The sequence below is a fragment of the Odontesthes bonariensis genome, chromosome 13 (genome assembly GCF_027942865.1).
Source record: "Odontesthes bonariensis isolate fOdoBon6 chromosome 13, fOdoBon6.hap1, whole genome shotgun sequence".
Lineage (NCBI taxonomy): Eukaryota > Metazoa > Chordata > Actinopteri > Atheriniformes > Atherinopsidae > Odontesthes > Odontesthes bonariensis.
In genome coordinates this window covers 8,148,167-8,164,672 of record NC_134518.1, presented here as the reverse complement: position 1 = coordinate 8,164,672, position 16,506 = coordinate 8,148,167, and positions in this window count along the sequence as shown.

Sequence of the window (16,506 nt, the reverse complement as noted above, 5' to 3'; positions counted from 1 at the left end):
CCTTCAGTCAAAACCAGTTCAAACTCCTTTGTCCTTCATATATATCCATTCTAAGTATGTTCCATGCATAAACCCCTTTAAATGACCTTGTTTGAGAAAGAAAAACAGGAATAGCCTTACTTTTGCGAGTTAAGGCCAAATTGGTATTTTTGCTATAAACACCAATTCCTTCAGTCAAAACCAGTTCAAACTCTTTTGTCCTTAATATATATCAATTCTAAGTTGTTTCCATGCATAAACCTCTTTAAATGACCTTGTATGAGAAATAAAAACAAGAATAGCCTTACTTTTGCGAGTTAAGGCCAAATTGGTATTTTGCTATAAACACATATTCCTTCAGTCAAAACCAGTTCAAACTCCTTTGTCCTTTATATATATCCATTCTAAGTATGTTCCATGCATAAACCCCTTTAAATGACCTTGTTTGAGAAAGAAAAACAGGAATAGCCTTACTTTTGCGAGTTAAGGCCAAATTGGTATTTTTGCTATAAACACCAATTCCTTCAGTCAAAACCAGTTCAAACTCTTTTGTCCTTAATATATATCAATTCTAAGTTGTTTCCATGCATAAACCTCTTTAAATGACCTTGTATGAGAAAGAAAAACAAGAATAGCCTTACTTTTGCGAGTTAAGGCCAAATTGGTATTTTTGCTATAAACACCAATTCCTTCAGTCAAAACCAGTTCAAACTCTTTTGTCCTTTATATATATCCATTCTAAGTATGTTCCATGCATAAACCCCTTTAGATGACCTTGTTTGAGAAAGAAAAACAGGAATAGCCTTACTTTTGCGAGTTAAGGCCAAATTGGTATTTTTGCTATAAACACCAATTCCTTCAGTCAAAACCAGTTCAAACTCTTTTGTCCTTAATATATATCAATTCTAAGTTGTTTCCATGCATAAACCTCTTTAAATGACCTTGTATGAGAAAGAAAAACAAGAATAGCCTTACTTTGGCGAGATAAGTCGAAATTCGGATTTTTGCTTATAAACACCAATTCCTTCAGTCAAAACCAGTTCAAACTTCTTTGTCCTTCATATATATCGATTCTAAGTATGTTCCATGCATAAACCCCTTGAAATGACCTTGTTTGAGAAAGAAAAACAGGAATAGCCTTACTTTTGCGAGTTAAGGCCAAATTGGTATTTTTGCTATAAACACCAATTCCTTCAGTCAAAACCAGTTCAAACTCTTTTGTCCTTTATATATATCCATTCTAAGTATGTTCCATGCATAAACCCCTTTAAATGACCTCGTTTGAGAAAGAAAAACAGGAATAGCCTTACTTTTGCGAGTTAAGGCCAAATTGGTATTTTTGCTATAAACACCAATTCCTTCAGTCAAAACCAGTTCAAACTCTTTTGTCCTTAATATATATCAATTCTAAGTTGTTTCCATGCATAAACCTCTTTAAATGACCTTGTATGAGAAAGAAAAACAAGAATAGCCTTACTTTGGCGAGATAAGTCGAAATTCGGATTTTTGCTTATAAACACCAATTCCTTCAGTCAAAACCAGTTCAAACTCCTTTGTCCTTCATATATATCCATTCTAAATATGTTCCATGCATAAACCCCTTTAAATGACCTTGTTTGAGAAAGAAAAAACAGGAATAGCCTTACTTTTGCGAGTTAAGGCCAAATTGGTATTTTAGCTATAAACACATATTCCTTCAGTCAAAACCAGTTCAAACTCCTTTGTCCTTCATATATATCGATTCTAAGTATGTTCCATGCATAAACCCCTTGAAATGACCTTGTTTGAGAAAGAAAAACAGGAATAGCCTTACTTTTGCGAGTTAAGGCCAAATTGGTATTTTTGCTATAAACACCAATTCCTTCAGTCAAAACCAGTTCAAACTCCTTTGTCCTTCATATATATCCATTCTAAGTATGTTCCATGCATAAACCCCTTTAAATGACCTTGTTTGAGAAAGAAAAACAGGAATAGCCTTACTTTTGCGAGTTAAGGCCAAATTGGTATTTTTGCTATAAACACCAATTCCTTCAGTCAAAACCAGTTCAAACTCTTTTGTCCTTAATATATATCAATTCTAAGTTGTTTCCATGCATAAACCTCTTTAAATGACCTTGTATGAGAAAGAAAAACAAGAATAGCCTTACTTTGGCGAGATAAGTCGAAATTCGGATTTTTGCTTATAAACACCAATTCCTTCAGTCAAAACCAGTTCAAACTCCTTTGTCCTTCATATATATCCATTCTAAGTATGTTCCATGCATAAATCCCTTTAAATGACCTTGTATGAGAAAGAAAAACAAGAATAGCCTTACTTTGGCGAGATAAGTCGAAATTCGGATTTTTGCTTATAAACACCAATTCCTTCAGTCAAAACCAGTTCAAACTCTTTTGTCCTTCATATATATCCATTCTAAGTATGTTCCATGCATAAACCCCTTTAAATGACCTTGTTTGAGAAAGAAAAACAGGAATAGCCTTACTTTTGCGAGTTAAGGCCAAATTGGTATTTTTGCTATAAACACCAATTCCTTCAGTCAAAACCAGTTCAAACTCCTTTGTCCTTCATATATATCCATTCTAAGTATGTTCCATGCATAAACCCCTTTAAATGACCTTGTTTGAGAAAGAAAAACAGGAATAGCCTTACTTTTGCGAGTTAAGGCCAAATTGGTATTTTTGCTATAAACACCAATTCCTTCAGTCAAAACCAGTTCAAACTCTTTTGTCCTTAATATATATCAATTCTAAGTTGTTTCCATGCATAAACCTCTTTAAATGACCTTGTATGAGAAATAAAAACAAGAATAGCCTTACTTTTGCGAGTTAAGGCCAAATTGGTATTTTGCTATAAACACATATTCCTTCAGTCAAAACCAGTTCAAACTCCTTTGTCCTTTATATATATCCATTCTAAGTATGTTCCATGCATAAACCCCTTTAAATGACCTTGTTTGAGAAAGAAAAACAGGAATAGCCTTACTTTTGCGAGTTAAGGCCAAATTGGTATTTTTGCTATAAACACCAATTCCTTCAGTCAAAACCAGTTCAAACTCTTTTGTCCTTAATATATATCAATTCTAAGTTGTTTCCATGCATAAACCTCTTTAAATGACCTTGTATGAGAAAGAAAAACAAGAATAGCCTTACTTTTGCGAGTTAAGGCCAAATTGGTATTTTTGCTATAAACACCAATTCCTTCAGTCAAAACCAGTTCAAACTCTTTTGTCCTTTATATATATCCATTCTAAGTATGTTCCATGCATAAACCCCTTTAGATGACCTTGTTTGAGAAAGAAAAACAGGAATAGCCTTACTTTTGCGAGTTAAGGCCAAATTGGTATTTTTGCTATAAACACCAATTCCTTCAGTCAAAACCAGTTCAAACTCTTTTGTCCTTAATATATATCAATTCTAAGTTGTTTCCATGCATAAACCTCTTTAAATGACCTTGTATGAGAAAGAAAAACAAGAATAGCCTTACTTTGGCGAGATAAGTCGAAATTCGGATTTTTGCTTATAAACACCAATTCCTTCAGTCAAAACCAGTTCAAACTTCTTTGTCCTTCATATATATCGATTCTAAGTATGTTCCATGCATAAACCCCTTGAAATGACCTTGTTTGAGAAAGAAAAACAGGAATAGCCTTACTTTTGCGAGTTAAGGCCAAATTGGTATTTTTGCTATAAACACCAATTCCTTCAGTCAAAACCAGTTCAAACTCTTTTGTCCTTTATATATATCCATTCTAAGTATGTTCCATGCATAAACCCCTTTAAATGACCTCGTTTGAGAAAGAAAAACAGGAATAGCCTTACTTTTGCGAGTTAAGGCCAAATTGGTATTTTTGCTATAAACACCAATTCCTTCAGTCAAAACCAGTTCAAACTCTTTTGTCCTTAATATATATCAATTCTAAGTTGTTTCCATGCATAAACCTCTTTAAATGACCTTGTATGAGAAAGAAAAACAAGAATAGCCTTACTTTGGTGAGATAAGTCGAAATTCGGATTTTTGCTTATAAACACCAATTCCTTCAGTCAAAACCAGTTCAAACTCCTTTGTCCTTCATATATATCCATTCTAAATATGTTCCATGCATAAACCCCTTTAAATGACCTTGTTTGAGAAAGAAAAAACAGGAATAGCCTTACTTTTGCGAGTTAAGGCCAAATTGGTATTTTAGCTATAAACACATATTCCTTCAGTCAAAACCAGTTCAAACTCCTTTGTCCTTCATATATATCCATTCTAAGTATGTTCGATGCATAAACCCCTTGAAATGACCTTGTTTGAGAAAGAAAAACAGGAATAGCCTTACTTTTGCGAGTTAAGGCCAAATTGGTATTTTAGCTATAAACACATATTCCTTCAGTCAAAACCAGTTCAAACTCCTTTGTCCTTCATATATATCGATTCTAAGTATGTTCCATGCATAAACCCCTTTAAATGACCTTGTTTGAGAAAGAAAAACAGGAATAGCCTTACTTTTGCGAGTTAAGGCCAAATTGGTATTTTTGCTATAAACACCAATTCCTTCAGTCAAAACCAGTTCAAACTCTTTTGTCCTTAATATATATCAATTCTAAGTTGTTTCCATGCATAAACCTCTTTAAATGACCTTGTATGAGAAAGAAAAACAAGAATAGCCTTACTTTGGCGAGATAAGTCGAAATTCGGATTTTTGCTTATAAACACCAATTCCTTCAGTCAAAACCAGTTCAAACTCCTTTGTCCTTCATATATATCCATTCTAAGTATGTTCCATGCATAAACCCCTTTAAATGACCTTGTTTGAGAAAGAAAAACAGGAATAGCCTTACTTTTGCGAGTTAAGGCCAAATTGGTATTTTTGCTATAAACACCAATTCCTTCAGTCAAAACCAGTTCAAACTCCTTTGTCCTTCATATATATCCATTCTAAGTATGTTCCATGCATAAACCCCTTTAAATGACCTTGTTTGAGAAAGAAAAACAGGAATAGCCTTACTTTTGCGAGTTAAGGCCAAATTGGTATTTTTGCTATAAACACCAATTCCTTCAGTCAAAACCAGTTCAAACTCTTTTGTCCTTAATATATATCAATTCTAAGTTGTTTCCATGCATAAACCTCTTTAAATGACCTTGTATGAGAAAGAAAAACAAGAATAGCCTTACTTTTGCGAGTTAAGGCCAAATTGGTATTTTTGCTATAAACACATATTCCTTCAGTCAAAACCAGTTCAAACTCCTTTGTCCTTTATATATATCCATTCTAAGTATGTTCCATGCATAAACCCCTTTAAATGACCTTGTTTGAGAAAGAAAAACAGGAATAGCCTTACTTTTGCGAGTTAAGGCCAAATTGGTATTTTTGTTATAAACACCAATTCCTTCAGTCAAAACCAGTTCAAACTCTTTTGTCCTTAATATATATCAATTCTAAGTTGTTTCCATGCATAAACCTCTTTAAATGACCTTGTATGAGAAAGAAAAACAAGAATAGCCTTACTTTTGCGAGTTAAGGCCAAATTGGTATTTTTGCTATAAACACCAATTCCTTCAGTCAAAACCAGTTCAAACTCTTTTGTCCTTTATATATATCCATTCTAAGTATGTTCCATGCATAAACCCCTTTAAATGACCTTGTTTGAGAAAGAAAAACAGGAATAGCCTTACTTTTGCGAGTTAAGGCCAAATTGGTATTTTTGCTATAAACACCAATTCCTTCAGTCAAAACCAGTTCAAACTCTTTTGTCCTTAATATATATCAATTCTAAGTTGTTTCCATGCATAAACCTCTTTAAATGACCTTGTATGAGAAAGAAAAACAAGAATAGCCTTACTTTGGCGAGATAAGTCGAAATTCGGATTTTTGCTTATAAACACCAATTCCTTCAGTCAAAACCAGTTCAAACTCCTTTGTCCTTCATATATATCCATTCTAAGTATGTTCCATGCATAAACCCCTTTAAATGACCTTGTTTGAGAAAGAAAAACAGGAATGGCCTTACTTTTGCGAGTTAAGGCCAAATTGGTATTTTAGCTATAAACACATATTCCTTCAGTCAAAACCAGTTCAAACTCCTTTGTCCTTCATATATATCGATTCTAAGTATGTTCCATGCATAAACCCCTTTAAATGACCTTGTTTGAGAAAGAAAAACAGGAATAGCCTTACTTTTGCGAGTTAAGGCCAAATTGGTATTTTTGCTATAAACACCAATTCCTTCAGTCAAAACCAGTTCAAACTCTTTTGTCCTTAATATATATCAATTCTAAGTTGTTTCCATGCATAAACCTCTTTAAATGACCTTGTATGAGAAAGAAAAACAAGAATAGCCTTACTTTTGCGAGTTAAGGCCAAATTGGTATTTTTGCTATAAACACCAATTCCTTCAGTCAAAACCAGTTCAAACTCTTTTGTCCTTTATATATATCCATTCTAAGTATGTTCCATGCATAAACCCCTTTAAATGACCTTGTTTGAGAAAGAAAAACAGGAATAGCCTTACTTTTGCGAGTTAAGGCCAAATTGGTATTTTAGCTATAAACACCAATTCCTTCAGTCAAAACCAGTTCAAACTCTTTTGTCCTTAATATATATCAATTCTAAGTTGTTTCCATGCATAAACCTCTTTAAATGACCTTGTATGAGAAAGAAAAACAAGAATAGCCTTACTTTGGCGAGATAAGTCGAAATTCGGATTTTTGCTTATAAACACCAATTCCTTTAGTCAAAACCAGTTCAAACTCCTTTGTCCTTCATATATATCCATTCTAAGTATGTTCCATGCATAAACCCCTTTAAATGACCTTGTTTGAGAAAGAAAAACAGGAATAGCCTTACTTTTGCGAGTTAAGGCCAAATTGGTATTTTTGCTATAAACACCAATTCCTTCAGTCAAAACCAGTTCAAACTCCTTTGTCCTTTATATATATCCATTCTAAGTATGTTCGATGCATAAACCCCTTTAAATGACCTTGTTTGAGAAAGAAAAACAGGAATAGCCTTACTTTTGCGAGTTAAGGCCAAATTGGTATTTTAGCTATAAACACATATTCCTTCAGTCAAAACCAGTTCAAACTCCTTTGTCCTTCATATATATTGATTCTAAGTATGTTCCATGCATAAACCCCTTTAAATGACCTTGTTTGAGAAAGAAAAACAGGAATAGCCTTACTTTTGCGAGTTAAGGCCAAATTGGTATTTTTGCTATAAACACATATTCCTTCAGTCAAAACCAGTTCAAACTCTTTTGTCCTTAATATATATCAATTCTAAGTTGTTTCCATGCATAAACCTCTTTAAATGACCTTGTATGAGAAAGAAAAACAAGAATAGCCTTACTTTGGCGAGATAAGTCGAAATTCGGATTTTTGCTTATAAACACCAATTCCTTCAGTCAAAACCAGTTCAAACTCCTTTGTCCTTCATATATATCCATTCTAAGTATGTTCCATGCATAAACCCCTTTAAATGACCTTGTTTGAGAAAGAAAAACAGGAATAGCCTTACTTTTGCGAGTTAAGGCCAAATTGGTATTTTTGCTATAAACACCAATTCCTTCAGTCAAAACCAGTTCAAACTCCTTTGTCCTTCATATATATCCATTCTAAGTATGTTCCATGCATAAACCCCTTTAAATGACCTTGTTTGAGAAAGAAAAACAGGAATAGCCTTACTTTTGCGAGTTAAGGCCAAATTGGTATTTTTGCTATAAACACCAATTCCTTCAGTCAAAACCAGTTCAAACTCTTTTGTCCTTAATATATATCAATTCTAAGTTGTTTCCATGCATAAACCTCTTTAAATGACCTTGTATGAGAAAGAAAAACAAGAATAGCCTTACTTTGGCGAGATAAGTCGAAATTCGGATTTTTGCTTATAAACACCAATTCCTTCAGTCAAAACCAGTTCAAACTCCTTTGTCCTTCATATATATCCATTCTAAGTATGTTCCATGCATAAACCCCTTTAAATGACCTTGTTTGAGAAAGAAAAACAGGAATAGCCTTACTTTTGCGAGTTAAGGCCAAATTGGTATTTTTGCTATAAACACCAATTCCTTCAGTCAAAACCAGTTCAAACTCCTTTGTCCTTTATATATATCCATTCTAAGTATGTTCCATGCATAAACCCCTTTAAATGACCTTGTTTGAGAAAGAAAAACAGGAATAGCCTTACTTTTGCGAGTTAAGGCCAAATTGGTATTTTTGCTATAAACACATATTCCTTCAGTCAAAACAAGTTCAAACTCCTTTGTCCTTCATATATATCGATTCTAAGTATGTTCCATGCATAAACCCCTTTAAATGACCTTGTTTGAGAAAGAAAAACAGGAATAGCCTTACTTTTGCGAGTTAAGGCCAAATTGGTATTTTTGCTATAAACACCAATTCCTTCAGTCAAAACCAGTTCAAACTCCTTTGTCCTTTATATATATCCATTCTAAGTATGTTCCATGCATAAACCCCTTTAAATGACCTTGTTTGAGAAAGAAAAACAGGAATAGCCTTACTTTTGCGAGTTAAGGCCAAATTGGTATTTTAGCTATAAACACATATTCCTTCAGTCAAAACCAGTTCAAACTCCTTTGTCCTTCATATATATCGATTCTAAGTATGTTCCATGCATAAACCCCTTTAAATGACCTTGTTTGAGAAAGAAAAACAGGAATAGCCTTACTTTTGCGAGTTAAGGCCAAATTGGTATTTTTGCTATAAACACCAATTCCTTCAGTCAAAACCAGTTCAAACTCCTTTGTCCTTTATATATATCCATTCTAAGTATGTTCCATGCATAAACCCCTTTAAATGACCTTGTTTGAGAAAGAAAAACAGGAATAGCCTTACTTTTGCGAGTTAAGGCCAAATTGGTATTTTAGCTATAAACACATATTCCTTCAGTCAAAACCAGTTCAAACTCCTTTGTCCTTCATATATATCGATTCTAAGTATGTTCCATGCATAAACCCCTTGAAATGACCTTGTTTGAGAAAGAAAAACAGGAATAGCCTTACTTTTGCGAGTTAAGGCCAAATTGGTATTTTTGCTATAAACACCAATTCCTTCAGTCAAAACCAGTTCAAACTCCTTTGTCCTTCATATATATCCATTCTAAGTATGTTCCATGCATAAACCCCTTTAAATGACCTTGTTTGAGAAAGAAAAACAGGAATAGCCTTACTTTTGCGAGTTAAGGCCAAATTGGTATTTTTGCTATAAACACCAATTCCTTCAGTCAAAACCAGTTCAAACTCTTTTGTCCTTAATATATATCAATTCTAAGTTGTTTCCATGCATAAACCTCTTTAAATGACCTTGTATGAGAAAGAAAAACAAGAATAGCCTTACTTTTGCGAGTTAAGGCCAAATTGGTATTTTTGCTATAAACACCAATTCCTTCAGTCAAAACCAGTTCAAACTCTTTTGTCCTTTATATATATCCATTCTAAGTATGTTCCATGCATAAACCCCTTTAAATGACCTTGTTTGAGAAAGAAAAACAGGAATAGCCTTACTTTTGCGAGTTAAGGCCAAATTGGTATTTTTGCTATAAACACCAATTCCTTCAGTCAAAACCAGTTCAAACTCCTTTGTCCTTTATATATATCCATTCTAAGTATGTTCCATGCATAAACCCCTTTAAATGACCTTGTTTGAGAAAGAAAAACAGGAATAGCCTTACTTTTGCGAGTTAAGGCCAAATTGGTATTTTTGCTATAAACACCAATTCCTTCAGTCAAAACCAGTTCAAACTCCTTTGTCCTTTATATATATCCATTCTAAGTATGTTCCATGCATAAACCCCTTTAAATGACCTTGTTTGAGAAAGAAAAACAGGAATAGCCTTACTTTTGCGAGTTAAGGCCAAATTGGTATTTTTGCTATAAACACCAATTCCTTCAGTCAAAACCAGTTCAAACTCCTTTGTCCTTTATATATATCCATTCTAAGTATGTTCCATGCATAAACCCCTTTAAATGACCTTGTTTGAGAAAGAAAAACAGGAATAGCCTTACTTTTGCGAGTTAAGGCCAAATTGGTATTTTTGCTATAAACACGTATTCCTTCAGTCAAAACAAGTTCAAACTCCTTTGTCCTTCATATATATCGATTCTAAGTATGTTCCATGCATAAACCCCTTTAAATGACCTTGTTTGAGAAAGAAAAACAGGAATAGCCTTACTTTTGCGAGTTAAGGCCAAATTGGTATTTTTGCTATAAACACCAATTCCTTCAGTCAAAACCAGTTCAAACTCCTTTGTCCTTCATATATATCCATTCTAAGTATGTTCCATGCATAAACCCCTTTAAATGACCTTGTTTGAGAAAGAAAAACAGGAATAGCCTTACTTTTGCGAGTTAAGGCCAAATTGGTATTTTAGCTATAAACACCAATTCCTTCAGTCAAAACCAGTTCAAACTCTTTTGTCCTTAATATATATCAATTCTAAGTTGTTTCCATGCATAAACCTCTTTAAATGACCTTGTATGAGAAAGAAAAACAAGAATAGCCTTACTTTGGCGAGATAAGTCGAAATTCGGATTTTTGCTTATAAACACCAATTCCTTTAGTCAAAACCAGTTCAAACTCCTTTGTCCTTCATATATATCCATTCTAAGTATGTTCCATGCATAAACCCCTTTAAATGACCTTGTTTGAGAAAGAAAAACAGGAATAGCCTTACTTTTGCGAGTTAAGGCCAAATTGGTATTTTTGCTATAAACACCAATTCCTTCAGTCAAAACCAGTTCAAACTCCTTTGTCCTTTATATATATCCATTCTAAGTATGTTCGATGCATGAACCCCTTTAAATGACCTTGTTTGAGAAAGAAAAACAGGAATAGCCTTACTTTTGCGAGTTAAGGCCAAATTGGTATTTTAGCTATAAACACATATTCCTTCAGTCAAAACCAGTTCAAACTCCTTTGTCCTTCATATATATTGATTCTAAGTATGTTCCATGCATAAACCCCTTTAAATGACCTTGTTTGAGAAAGAAAAACAGGAATAGCCTTACTTTTGCGAGTTAAGGCCAAATTGGTATTTTTGCTATAAACACATATTCCTTCAGTCAAAACCAGTTCAAACTCTTTTGTCCTTAATATATATCAATTCTAAGTTGTTTCCATGCATAAACCTCTTTAAATGACCTTGTATGAGAAAGAAAAACAAGAATAGCCTTACTTTGGCGAGATAAGTCGAAATTCGGATTTTTGCTTATAAACACCAATTCCTTCAGTCAAAACCAGTTCAAACTCCTTTGTCCTTCATATATATCCATTCTAAGTATGTTCCATGCATAAACCCCTTTAAATGACCTTGTTTGAGAAAGAAAAACAGGAATAGCCTTACTTTTGCGAGTTAAGGCCAAATTGGTATTTTTGCTATAAACACCAATTCCTTCAGTCAAAACCAGTTCAAACTCCTTTGTCCTTCATATATATCCATTCTAAGTATGTTCCATGCATAAACCCCTTTAAATGACCTTGTTTGAGAAAGAAAAACAGGAATAGCCTTACTTTTGCGAGTTAAGGCCAAATTGGTATTTTTGCTATAAACACCAATTCCTTCAGTCAAAACCAGTTCAAACTCTTTTGTCCTTAATATATATCAATTCTAAGTTGTTTCCATGCATAAACCTCTTTAAATGACCTTGTATGAGAAAGAAAAACAAGAATAGCCTTACTTTGGCGAGATAAGTCGAAATTCGGATTTTTGCTTATAAACACCAATTCCTTCAGTCAAAACCAGTTCAAACTCCTTTGTCCTTCATATATATCCATTCTAAGTATGTTCCATGCATAAACCCCTTTAAATGACCTTGTTTGAGAAAGAAAAACAGGAATAGCCTTACTTTTGCGAGTTAAGGCCAAATTGGTATTTTTGCTATAAACACCAATTCCTTCAGTCAAAACCAGTTCAAACTCCTTTGTCCTTTATATATATCCATTCTAAGTATGTTCCATGCATAAACCCCTTTAAATGACCTTGTTTGAGAAAGAAAAACAGGAATAGCCTTACTTTTGCGAGTTAAGGCCAAATTGGTATTTTTGCTATAAACACATATTCCTTCAGTCAAAACAAGTTCAAACTCCTTTGTCCTTCATATATATCGATTCTAAGTATGTTCCATGCATAAACCCCTTTAAATGACCTTGTTTGAGAAAGAAAAACAGGAATAGCCTTACTTTTGCGAGTTAAGGCCAAATTGGTATTTTTGCTATAAACACCAATTCCTTCAGTCAAAACCAGTTCAAACTCCTTTGTCCTTTATATATATCCATTCTAAGTATGTTCCATGCATAAACCCCTTTAAATGACCTTGTTTGAGAAAGAAAAACAGGAATAGCCTTACTTTTGCGAGTTAAGGCCAAATTGGTATTTTAGCTATAAACACATATTCCTTCAGTCAAAACCAGTTCAAACTCCTTTGTCCTTCATATATATCGATTCTAAGTATGTTCCATGCATAAACCCCTTTAAATGACCTTGTTTGAGAAAGAAAAACAAGAATAGCCTTACTTTTGCGAGTTAAGGCCAAATTGGTATTTTTGCTATAAACACCAATTCCTTCAGTCAAAACCAGTTCAAACTCCTTTGTCCTTTATATATATCCATTCTAAGTATGTTCCATGCATAAACCCCTTTAAATGACCTTGTTTGAGAAAGAAAAACAGGAATAGCCTTACTTTTGCGAGTTAAGGCCAAATTGGTATTTTAGCTATAAACACATATTCCTTCAGTCAAAACCAGTTCAAACTCTTTTGTCCTTAATATATATCAATTCTAAGTTGTTTCCATGCATAAACCTCTTTAAATGACCTTGTATGAGAAAGAAAAACAAGAATAGCCTTACTTTGGCGAGATAAGTCGAAATTCGGATTTTTGCTTATAAACACCAATTCCTTCAGTCAAAACCAGTTCAAACTCCTTTGTCCTTCATATATATCCATTCTAAGTATGTTCCATGCATAAACCCCTTTAAATGACCTTGTTTGAGAAAGAAAAACAGGAATAGCCTTACTTTTGCGAGTTAAGGCCAAATTGGTATTTTAGCTATAAACACATATTCCTTCAGTCAAAACCAGTTCAAACTCTTTTGTCCTTAATATATATCAATTCTAAGTTGTTTCCATGCATAAACCTCTTTAAATGACCTTGTATGAGAAAGAAAAACAAGAATAGCCTTACTTTGGCGAGATAAGTCGAAATTCGGATTTTTGCTTATAAACACCAATTCCTTCAGTCAAAACCAGTTCAAACTCCTTTGTCCTTCATATATATCCATTCTAAGTATGTTCCATGCATAAACCCCTTTAAATGACCTTGTTTGAGAAAGAGAAACAGGAATAGCCTTACTTTTGCGAGTTAAGGCCAAATTGGTATTTTAGCTATAAACACATATTCCTTCAGTCAAAACCAGTTCAAACTCCTTTGTCCTTCATATATATCGATTCGAAGTATGTTCCATGCATAAACCCCTTGAAATGACCTTGTTTGAGAAAGAAAAACAGGAATAGCCTTACTTTTGCGAGTTAAGGCCAAATTGGTATTTTTGCTATAAACACCAATTCCTTCAGTCAAAACCAGTTCAAACTCCTTTGTCCTTCATATATATCCATTCTAAGTATGTTCCATGCATAAACCCCTTTAAATGACCTTGTTTGAGAAAGAAAAACAGGAATAGCCTTACTTTTGCGAGTTAAGGCCAAATTGGTATTTTTGCTATAAACACCAATTCCTTCAGTCAAAACCAGTTCAAACTCCTTTGTCCTTTATATATATCCATTCTAAGTATGTTCCATGCATAAACCCCTTTAAATGACCTTGTTTGAGAAAGAAAAACAGGAATAGCCTTACTTTTGCGAGTTAAGGCCAAATTGGTATTTTAGCTATAAACACATATTCCTTCAGTCAAAACCAGTTCAAACTCCTTTGTCCTTCATATATATCGATTCTAAGTATGTTCCATGCATAAACCCCTTGAAATGACCTTGTTTGAGAAAGAAAAACAGGAATAGCCTTACTTTTGCGAGTTAAGGCCAAATTGGTATTTTTGCTATAAACACCAATTCCTTCAGTCAAAACCAGTTCAAACTCCTTTGTCCTTCATATATATCCATTCTAAGTATGTTCCATGCATAAACCCCTTTAAATGACCTTGTTTGAGAAAGAAAAACAGGAATAGCCTTACTTTTGCGAGTTAAGGCCAAATTGGTATTTTTGCTATAAACACCAATTCCTTCAGTCAAAACCAGTTCAAACTCTTTTGTCCTTAATATATATCAATTCTAAGTTGTTTCCATGCATAAACCTCTTTAAATGACCTTGTATGATAAAGAAAAACAAGAATAGCCTTACTTTTGCGAGTCAAGGCCAAATTGGTATTTTTGCTATAAACACCAATTCCTTCAGTCAAAACCAGTTCAAACTCTTTTGTCCTTAATATATATCAATTCTAAGTTGTTTCCATGCATAAACCTCTTTAAATGACCTTGTATGAGAAAGAAAAACAAGAATAGCCTTACTTTGGCGAGATAAGTCGAAATTCGGATTTTTGCTTATAAACACCAATTCCTTCAGTCAAAACCAGTTCAAACTCCTTTGTCCTTCATATATATCCATTCTAAGTATGTTCCATGCATAAACCCCTTTAAATGACCTTGTTTGAGAAAGAAAAACAGGAATAGCCTTACTTTTGCGAGTTAAGGCCAAATTGGTATTTTTGTTATAAACACCAATTCCTTCAGTCAAAACCAGTTCAAACTCTTTTGTCCTTAATATATATCAATTCTAAGTTGTTTCCATGCATAAACCTCTTTAAATGACCTTGTATGAGAAAGAAAAACAAGAATAGCCTTACTTTGGCGAGATAAGTCGAAATTCGGATTTTTGCTTATAAACACCAATTCCTTCAGTCAAAACCAGTTCAAACTCCTTTGTCCTTCATATATATCCATTCTAAGTATGTTCCATGCATAAACCCCTTTAAATGACCTTGTTTGAGAAAGAAAAACAGGAATAGCCTTACTTTTGCGAGTTAAGGCCAAATTGGTATTTTAGCTATAAACACATATTCCTTCAGTCAAAACCAGTTCAAACTCTTTTGTCCTTAATATATATCAATTCTAAGTTGTTTCCATGCATAAACCTCTTTAAATGACCTTGTATGAGAAAGAAAAACAAGAATAGCCTTACTTTGGCGAGATAAGTCGAAATTCGGATTTTTGCTTATAAACACCAATTCCTTCAGTCAAAACCAGTTCAAACTCCTTTGTCCTTCATATATATCCATTCTAAGTATGTTCCATGCATAAACCCCTTTAAATGACCTTGTTTGAGAAAGAGAAACAGGAATAGCCTTACTTTTGCGAGTTAAGGCCAAATTGGTATTTTAGCTATAAACACATATTCCTTCAGTCAAAACCAGTTCAAACTCCTTTGTCCTTCATATATATCGATTCGAAGTATGTTCCATGCATAAACCCCTTGAAATGACCTTGTTTGAGAAAGAAAAACAGGAATAGCCTTACTTTTGCGAGTTAAGGCCAAATTGGTATTTTTGCTATAAACACCAATTCCTTCAGTCAAAACCAGTTCAAACTCCTTTGTCCTTCATATATATCCATTCTAAGTATGTTCCATGCATAAACCCCTTTAAATGACCTTGTTTGAGAAAGAAAAACAGGAATAGCCTTACTTTTGCGAGTTAAGGCCAAATTGGTATTTTTGCTATAAACACCAATTCCTTCAGTCAAAACCAGTTCAAACTCTTTTGTCCTTAATATATATCAATTCTAAGTTGTTTCCATGCATAAACCTCTTTAAATGACCTTGTATGAGAAATAAAAACAAGAATAGCCTTACTTTTGCGAGTTAAGGCCAAATTGGTATTTTGCTATAAACACATATTCCTTCAGTCAAAACCAGTTCAAACTCCTTTGTCCTTTATATATATCCATTCTAAGTATGTTCCATGCATAAACCCCTTTAAATGACCTTGTTTGAGAAAGAAAAACAGGAATAGCCTTACTTTTGCGAGTTAAGGCCAAATTGGTATTTTTGCTATAAACACCAATTCCTTCAGTCAAAACCAGTTCAAACTCTTTTGTCCTTAATATATATCAATTCTAAGTTGTTTCCATGCATAAATCTCTTTAAATGACCTTGTATGAGAAAGAAAAACAAGAATAGCCTTACTTTGGCGAGATAAGTCGAAATTCGGATTTTTGCTTATAAACACCAATTCCTTCAGTCAAAACCAGTTCAAACTTCTTTGTCCTTCATATATATCGATTCTAAGTATGTTCCATGCATAAACCCCTTGAAATGACCTTGTTTGAGAAAGAAAAACAGGAATAGCCTTACTTTTGCGAGTTAAGGCCAAATTATTATTTTTGCTATAAACACCAATTCCTTCAGTCAAAACCAGTTCAAACTCTTTTGTCCTTTATATATATCCATTCTAAGTATGTTCCATGCATAAACCCCTTTAAATGACCTCGTTTGAGAAAGAAAAACAGGAATAGCCTTACT